The sequence below is a fragment of the Girardinichthys multiradiatus genome, chromosome 3, assembly GCF_021462225.1.
Source record: "Girardinichthys multiradiatus isolate DD_20200921_A chromosome 3, DD_fGirMul_XY1, whole genome shotgun sequence".
In the NCBI taxonomy this organism is placed as follows: Eukaryota; Metazoa; Chordata; class Actinopteri; order Cyprinodontiformes; family Goodeidae; genus Girardinichthys; species Girardinichthys multiradiatus.
In genome coordinates, this window is record NC_061796.1 from 30,421,541 (window position 1) to 30,430,659 (window position 9,119).

Genomic DNA, 9,119 nt, shown 5'->3' on the forward strand with positions numbered 1-9,119 from the left:
GCCACCGGAAGTGATGCCAATGCTGATTATCGGCAAACGGGATATAATTGTTGTTATAGCCTGTTATCTTTAAATAATGATATCATTATTGTTTATTATTTAATAAACAGCTTTAGACCCCCCCTCCTTGAACCGCCACCTTAACGTGGTGGAGGGGTTTGAGTGCTCAAATGATCGTAGAGGCTATGATGTCTGGGGCCTAAATGCCCCTGGTAGGGTCTCCCATGGCAAACAGGCTCTAGGTGATGGGTCAGACAAAGAGTGGTTCAAGAATCCCTCATGAAGAACAAAATATCGAGGCACGTGACGTCGCCCTCTACGGCGGAGCCGGGGTCCCACCCCGGAGCCAGGCCTGGGGTCAGGACTCGTTGGAGAGCGCCTGGTGGCCGGGTTGCTCCTCGCAGGACCCGGCCAGGCCAAGCCCAAACGAGAGACGCGAGGCCATCCCCCAGTGGGCCCACCACCTGCAGGGGGAACCGTGAGGGACCGGTGCAAAGAGGATTGGGTGGCGGACAAAGGTGGAGACCTCAGCGGCCCGATCCCCGGATGCTTAGGCTGGCTCTAGGGATGTGGAATGTCACCTCGCTGGGGGGGAAGTAGCCTGAGCTTGTGCGGGAAGTCAAGAGATATCGACTAGAAATAGTCGGGCTCGCCTCCACGCATAGCGTGGGCTCTGGAACCCATCTCCTTGAGAGGGGTTGGACTCTCTTCTACTCTGGAGTGGCCCACGGGGAGAGGCGGCGGGCTGGTGCGGGTTTGCTTGTTGACCCCCAGCTCAGCCGTCTCGTGTTGGGGTTTACCCCAGTAGATGAGAGGGTCGTATCCCTGCGCCTTCGGGTTGGGGAGAGGTCTCTGACTATCATTTCAGCCTACGGGCCGAGTGGTAGTGCAGAGTACCCGGCCTTCTTGGCGTCCTTGTCGGGGGTGCTGGATAGTGCCCCTCCCGGGGACTCCATTATTCTGCTGGGGGACTTCAACGCCCAGGTGGGGAACGACAGTGACACCTGGAGAGGCGTGATCGGGAGGAATGGCCTCCCCGATCTGAATCCGAGTGGTGTTTTGTTATTGGACTTCTGTGCTAGTCACGGATTGTCCATAACGAACACCAAGTTCAAACATAAGGGTGTCCATCAGTGCACTTGGCACCAGGACACCCTAGGCAGGAGGTCAATGATCGACTTTGTTGTCGTATCATCAGACCTTCGGCCGCATGTTTTGGACACTCGGGTGAAGAGAGGGGCTGAGATGTCCACTGATCATCACCTGGTGGTGAGTTGGATCCGCTGGAGGAGGAAAAAGGCGGACAGACTTGGCAGGCCCAAGCGCATAGTGAGGGTCTGCTGGGAACGCCTGGCGGAGCCCTCGGCCAGGGATGTATTCAACTCCCACCTCCGGGAGAGCTTCGACCAGATCCCGGGGGATGTTGGAGACATAGAGCCCGAGTGGACCATGTTCTCCGCATCTATTGTCGATGCTGCTGCCCGTAGCTGCGGCGGCAATCCCAGAACCCGGTGGTGGACACCGGCAGTAAGGGATGCTGTTAAGCTGAAGGAGTCCTATCGGCTGTGGTTGGCTTGTGGGACTCCTGAGGCGGCTGACGGGTACCGTGAGGCCAAGCGTGCTGCGGCCCGGGCTGTGGCAAAGGCAAAAACACGGGCCTGGGAGGAGTTCGGTGAGGCCATGGAGAAGGACTGCCGGTTGGCCTCGAAGCAATTCTGGCAAACCGTCCGGCGCCTCAGGAGGGGGAAGCGGTGCTTCGCCAACACTGTTTATAGTGGGGGCGGGAGACTGCTGACCTCGACTGAGGACATTATCGGGCAGTGAAAGGAGTACTTCGAGGATCTCCTCAATCCTGCCATCACGCATTCCGTGGTGGAAACAGAGGCTGGGGATTCGGGGTTGGACTATTTCATCACCCGGGCTGAAGTCACCGAGGTGGTTAAAAAGCTCCGCGGTGGCAAGGCTTCGGGGGTGGATGAGATCCGCCCTGAGTACCTCAAGTCTCTGGATGTTGTAGGGCTGTCATGGTTGACACGCCTCTTCAACATTGCGTGGCGGTCGGGGACAGTGCCTCTGGACTGGCAGACTGGGGTGGTGGTCCCCCTTCATAAGAAGGGGGACCAGAGGGTGTGTTCCAACTACAGGGGGATCACACTCCTCAGCCTCCCTGGTAAGGCCTACGTCAGGGTATTGGAGAGGAGAGTCGAACCGATAGTCGAACCTCGGCTTCAGGAGGAGCAGTGTGGTTTTCGTCCCGGCCGTGGAACACTGGACCAGCTCTATACCCTCTACAGGATGCTCGAGGGTTCATGGGAGTTTGCCCAACCGGTTCACAAGTGTTTTGTGGCATTCGACTGCATCCCTCGTGATGCCCTGTGGGGGGTGCTCCAGGAGTATGGAATCGGGGGCCCTTTATTAGGGGCCATCCGGTCCCTGTACGAGCGGAGCAGGAGTTTGGTCCGCATAGCCGGCACTAAGTCGGACCTGTTCCCAGTGCATGTTGGACTCTGGCATGGCTGCCCTTTGTCACCGGTCCTGTTCATAACTTTTATGGAAAGGATTTCTAGACGCAGCCAAGGGCCGGAGGGGGTCTGGTTTGGGGACCAGTGGATTTTGTCTCTTCTTTTTGCGGATGACGTGGTCCTGCTGGCCCCATCTAGCCAAGACCTACAGCATGCGCTGTGGCGGTTCACAGCAGAGTGTGAAGCGGCTGGGATGAGGATCAGCTCCTCCAAGTCCGAGGCCATGGTACTCAACCGGAAAAGGGTGGCTTGTCCTCTTCAGGTTGGAGGGGAGTTCCTGCCTCAAGTGGAGGAGTTTAAGTATCTCGGGGTCTTGTTCACGAGTGAGGGAAGAATGTAGCGGGAGATCGACAGACGGATCGGTGCGGCTGCCACAGTAATGGGGGCGCTGTGCCGGTCCGTTGTGGTGAAGAGAGAGCTGAGCCGAAAAGCAAAGCTCTCAATTTACCGGTCGGTCTACGTTCCTATGGCTATGAACTTTGGGTCATGACCGAAAGAACGAGATCCCGGATACAAGCGGCTGAAATGAGCTTCCTCTGTAGGGTGGCCGGGCACTCCCTTAGAGATAGGGTGAGGAGCTCGGCCATCCGGGAGGGGCTCGGAGTAGAGCCGCTGCTCCTCCACATCGAGAGGAGCCAGTTGAGGTGGCTCGGGCATCTATACCGGATGCCTCCTGGACGCCTTCCTCTGGAGGTGTTCCAGGCACGTCCCACCGGGAGGAGGCCCGGCGGACGGCCCAGGACACGCTAGACGGACTATGTCTCTCGGCTGGCCTGGGAACGCCTTGGGCTCCCCCTGGAGGAACTGTAGGAGGTGTCTGGAGAGAGGGACGTCTGGACGTCTCTGCTGAGTCTGCTGCCCCCTCGACCCGGTCCCGGATAAGCGGAAGACGACGAGTACGAGTACGAGCTTTAGACCCATAACATAAGGCGATTGTATTTACTTGACATGGAAAATAAATAGCACTATGTGTATGTGTGACGTGTTGAAAGGATGACGAAGATTTATTGCACAAACAGCCGGTTTATCTACATTCTAGAATTGCGCCGCTCAAAGTGGCAGCACGTTGGAGTAGCTCTATTACTTCTGATTCTGATTTATTCTTTTTTGGGAACTATTCCTCTTGTGGTGGATACAGTTGATTTTTTTTTTTTGGACGACTGTCCACTCTGTTGTCGGATGCTGTGCAGCTTGGAAGATTTTTCTTAATACTTTCTATTTTTGGACATTTGTTATGATGCATTGCCATGGCAATGGGGCTGTTTCTTACAACCGGGAGCAGCTGATTAATATCTCAAAAGCCCAAATAATACTTCAACTACAACCCCAAATCCCTGATGAGTTGAAAAGGAGACGCCGTGGATGCAGAGCATGAGCTAAGAGAAGTGAGAGAAGGAGAAAGTTCAAGCCATCTCTTCCATCGATTATGATGGGCAATGTGAGATCGTTGGGAAACAAGTTGGATGAACTCCAAGCCCTACAAAGGACCCAGCCAGAGTACTGGGCATGCAGTATTATGTGTTTTACTGAGACATGGCTGCAGGATCATATCTCCGACTCCAGTGTCTCTCTACCGGGCTTTTTAACCATATGAGCAGACAGATTTAAAGAGGAGCAGCAAATGTCAAGGAGGTGGACCGGCAGTACTTGTGAACAACAGATGGTGTAATCCAGGACATGTAACTGTGAACTGTCATCTCTGCAGTCCAGATATTGAACTGTTGGCAGTAAGTTTTCGTCCATATTATTTACCCAGAGAGTTCACCAGTGTTATTTTGGCAACAGTTTACGTTCCACCTTCCGCTGTTGCCGACACTGCATGTGATGCCATCAGCTCAGTTGTTGCTAAGCTACAGACACAAAACCCCAATGCTTTTGTGGCAATTTCTGGAGATTTTAACCATGCTTCACTCTCTGCTACACTTCCAATGTTTCAACAGTTTGTCAGCTGCTCTACCAGAGAAAACAAAACATTGGATTTGTTTTATGCAAATGTCAAGGACTCATACATCTCTACAGCAAGACCTCCTCTAGGCAAATCAGATCACAATCTTGTTTTTCTCTGCTTGAAATATAGGCCCCTTGTTCAGAGGCAACCTGTAATAAAGAGGACTGTGAGAAAATGGTCACAGGAAGCTGAAGAAGCTCTGCAAGGTTGGTTTGAGACTACAGACTGGGACGCACTGTGTCAGCCACATGGAGAGGAAGGACATCAATGCCATGACTGAGTGTGTAACCGACTATATAAACTTCCGTGTGGATAACATCATCCCCACCAGAACCGTGAGATGCTTCCCCAATAACAAACCTTGGATCACCAGTGACCTGAAGGACATGCTTAACAAGAAAAAAAGAGCCTTCAGAGAGGGAGACAGGGAATTATTGAGGAGTTTACAGAAGCAACTTAAAGTCAAGATAAGAGACAGCAAGGAGGTGTACAAGAGGAAGCTGGAGAACAAGCTCCAGCAAAACAATATCAGAGATGTGTGGACAGGGATGACGAAGATCACAGGCTTCAAGCAGAAGGGTGATCAGACACATTCTTCAATAGGTTCAGTTCAGAAACAAGCTTCTCCTCCTCTCCTGCTCACAGCCAAACAGACATTCCACCTTCCTTTGACCCACAGGACCCACAGCTGTCCATTAACACCTCACATTTTTTATCTTCCACCTCAGCCCTAGACCCTTCTGCTTCAACATGTTTGCCTTCAACCATATCAGAAGATGCTGATGCTTCCTTTGCTTGTGAGTCTAACCAGGTAGTCAACAGCACAGGAGCACCACAAGGGACTGTACTCTCACCATTCCTTTTCACTCTGTACACCTCAGACTTACAGTACAAGACAAACTCCTGTCATCTGCAGAAATACTCGGATGATTCTGCAGTCGTGGGGTGGATCAGAGATGGACAAGAAGCTGAGTACAGGAAGGTGGTGGAACGCTTTGTGGCATGGTGTGGAAACAATCATCTCATTTTGAACGTAACTAAAACAAAGGAGATGATTGTAGACTTTAAGAGAAACAGGAATAAGTCAAAAACTATTTCTATCATGGGAGAAGAAGTGGAGGTGGTGGAGGAGTATAAATACCTCGGTGTTCACCTGGACAACAGACAAGAGTGGAGATGCAACAGTGAAGCCATCTACAAGAAGGGACAGAGCAGACTGTACTTCTTGAGGAAGCTTAGGTCCTTTGGTGTTTGCAGCAAGATGCTGCATATCTTCTATAAGTCTGTTGTGGAGAGTGTGATCTCTTCTGCCATCATCTGCTGGGGAAGCAGCATCAGAGCCAGGGACTTAAAAAAGCTCAACAAGCTGATAAAAAAGGCTGGCTCTGTTCTGGGGACTCCTCTTGAACCTCTGGAGATCATAGTGGAAAGACGGATTCTTCATAAAATGAAGAACATTATGGAGAACCCTGAGCATCCTCTTCATCACACTGTCCTACAACAACAGAGTGTCTTCAGTCAGAGGCTTCTTCAGATCTGCTGTAAGACGGAGCGCTACAGGAGATCCTTCCTGCCCACAGCCATCAGCATCTACAACGGCTCTTTGAGGAAACCCTCATAATGAGCTACAACAACATTTAATTTCCCTTTGGGATTAATAAAGTATTTTTGAATTGAATTGAATTATAGAGCACGAGCGGCTATTCTGAATTGTCACTCACAGAAAATTATAAATAAATGCTTAAAAACACGCTGGATGTCCCAGGCCATAAGGCTGCCACCTGAACTACCAGTTCTGCCTGCCACTGCCACAAATTGAGCTCGGCCCTGCTGCAATTCAATCAATTTCTCGGCACGTTTGCAATGTAATGCAATGCAGACGTGCACAGCGCCCCCTACCGAACAAGATGGGTAGCTCGGTCAGCAGGGAGCTGAGGAAGAGCAGCTGCTGACGTCACTCTGCTGCGCCCGCCGCTCTGAATGCTGTTTCGTTTTTGAGTTCTGGGCAGTACTTTGCGGGCAGATCATGAAAACGTCTGCTTTGTTTTCTTTTTGATTATGGCATAAAATGTGCATTCATGAAGAAGAAAATACAAATGCAAATAGAATGATTGATTACTAATTTTATTTATGGGTCAAATAATGCAGCCACATTCTTAAAATGAAAAAGCATTTCTGGAAATGCTTTTTCATTTGAAATATGGTAACGATTTGCTTCCATAAAAAAGATGCTAAAACAGCCAATACACATAAATGAATATCACAGAAAATAACTAGACTTTTATCTACTGTTTAAGGCAAGGGGACAGAATGAAGTTTAACTGATAAAACACAAGGAACAAATTTTCTTTACATAATTGTAGATAAATTCAAGCTGTAAGGGATTGAAAGAATTGAGGGGCGCGCTTGTACCTTAAAGTAAACCTACATAACACTGTGTGCGTCAGTCTGATAATTATCAGAACTTTGAACTCTGCTGCCAAGTCCATGTGTCTATTTATTTAACTGCAGGTAATAATACTCCTTATCACTACATTCCCTTCAAATGACCAGAGACCCATCAGCCTTCAGCAGGAGAGAGAGAATGGATTATATGAAACACTGTACTAACAAAACATGTTTACTTGTCCTAAAACAAGGGGAATATTTTGTTAACATAATTATGTTGAATTGTGAAAGATAAAGCAGTGCACAACTGTCACAAGAAATATGATGATACCTGGTTCTTAAAGGTTTTTACAAACAGAAATGTTTAAAGTGCAGCATACTATTGTATACAGACCCAGACCAACTACTGTCTTTGCACAGTTAGATGCTGAAATTTCTGTCCATTTTTATTTGCAGAACAGTCAGACTGGAGAGGGAAAGTCTGTGAACAGCACTTTTGACTGGGCCATTCTAACACATGAACACATGAATCTGCTTTGATCGAAATCATTCTAACGTAGTTCTAGCTGTATGTTTAGGGTCACTTACCTGCAGGAAGGTGAACCTCTGCCAGTCTGTCCCTGCCCTGTATTTAGCTCCACCAATCTTCCCATGAACACCGACCAGCTTTCTGCCCACAGCGTGATGGTCCATCACTGACCATCAATATCCGCTCCAAAAAACTAACGCCATCGTTAGGTTTTTAACCACACACTGTGTTTTGCATGTAGGCCAAAACGTTAAATTTAGAATGAGCTTCTTAGCTGATTTTCTGAAAAATGCTCCCCTTGTCCAGCCCGTTATAGATGGCCATTTCTTGGTAGGTTTGGAGCTGTGCCACAGTCTTTCCTCTTTCAGAATATGGACTGAACAGGACTCTTTTAGACATTCAAAGGCCGGTGTATTTTATAGCCTAACTCTGTTTCAACTGTCTCCACAACTTAATCTCTGACTTATCTAGACTGACCTTTGTCTTCATGATTCCATTCAAACACTAATGTTCTCCAACAAACTTCTGAAGTTTCCATGGAATAGCTGCATTTATACTGAGAATAAAAAAATACCACCCAGTTGGACTATTTCATAACTAACTCTCTCAAATCCCTTCAATCAAGTAATTTAATGAACATCTTCCTTTAATTATGCAGCTAAGCATTGCCAAGTAACCATGGCACAAGGCTGTTCTTTCTATTCCTTCATATTCCAGGAAAACCTTTATTATTCTGCCGCACTCTGACACAAATGTGGCAAAATACACATGTAGACTATTCTCTAAAAAATGTTCACTAAAAGAGATAGCAGGAGAATGTTAAGACTCAACTGCCGAGACTTAATATTCTCTGCAGTTAGTTAATAAGGTATTGATAAGTTTGGCTTTTGAGGTCATAAAATATCCGCTCCAATACGAAAGAACGCTCAGTTTTGTTCAAACAAGGTCCAGACATAATAAATCTAATTGACAGAATAGGAAATTAAATTAGTTAGTTCAAAATTTAGAGTACGCTACAAAGCAAGATGTAAACCCACCGTTGTAGAAATGAGTTCAGAGACTCTTGAAGACATACACAGCCTAATCTACAATAAGAGACATAACATGTCCTCTGTGTCCCAGTCAGACGTCATCACTGTCCCTGACACCTTGAGTAACGATCATGTTACACTGACTACACTTAAATACTGCGGCTCTCAATCGGAGCAATACACACATCTTTATTTTACAACCACTGACTCTTTATTAGGAAATCGCAGAGCAAGCAAGAGCCATGCTATGAGCGCAGCATAAATGACCTTCGCATTCCAATAGAAATAGGAGTGAATTACAGCCTGAACAGTAGACACTGGCCCTATAGACTGCAATTTTCACAGCATACATTTTACCACTCTTTTTACTGTTTAGGTAATTCAAAGTTCTTTGAAAGTGTTGATGCCAAATGAAAAACAGCTCAAATTCAGAAAAGGTGAGTTCCAGAAATCTTAGTGTGGCACATTACTTAAAACATATAGTTAGTGATCAACATAAACAGGCTAGTTACCAAAACGTGCTTTAAAATCTCCAAGGATGGAGTCTGCTTTCTAATCTTGTCAAAATCATTCCTGAAACCAGGTCAACAGAGGTAAGGCTGCTGTGTGATTGTTAGGTTTTCTATGGTGCTCTTGCTGATCATCTGAACACTGAAGTAACGTACACATTTGAAAGTATTTCCACTTTAACAAAAATGTTT

General features: G+C 47.6%; 1 protein-coding gene across 2 annotated transcripts in view; it reads right to left on the minus strand.

Moving 5' to 3' along the window:
• Nucleotides 1-8,301, minus strand: part of epn1a (epsin 1a) — a 26,411-nt gene extending 18,110 nt beyond the window's left edge. The window contains exon 1 of one of the 2 annotated variants that reach the window (XM_047361923.1): nucleotides 7,447-8,301. The gene's annotated coding sequence lies outside the window, so the exon portion shown is untranslated. The remainder of the gene's footprint in view (nucleotides 1-7,446) is intronic. The other variant, XM_047361924.1, reaches the window with a different exon arrangement.
• Nucleotides 8,302-9,119: the final 818 nt, after the last annotated feature.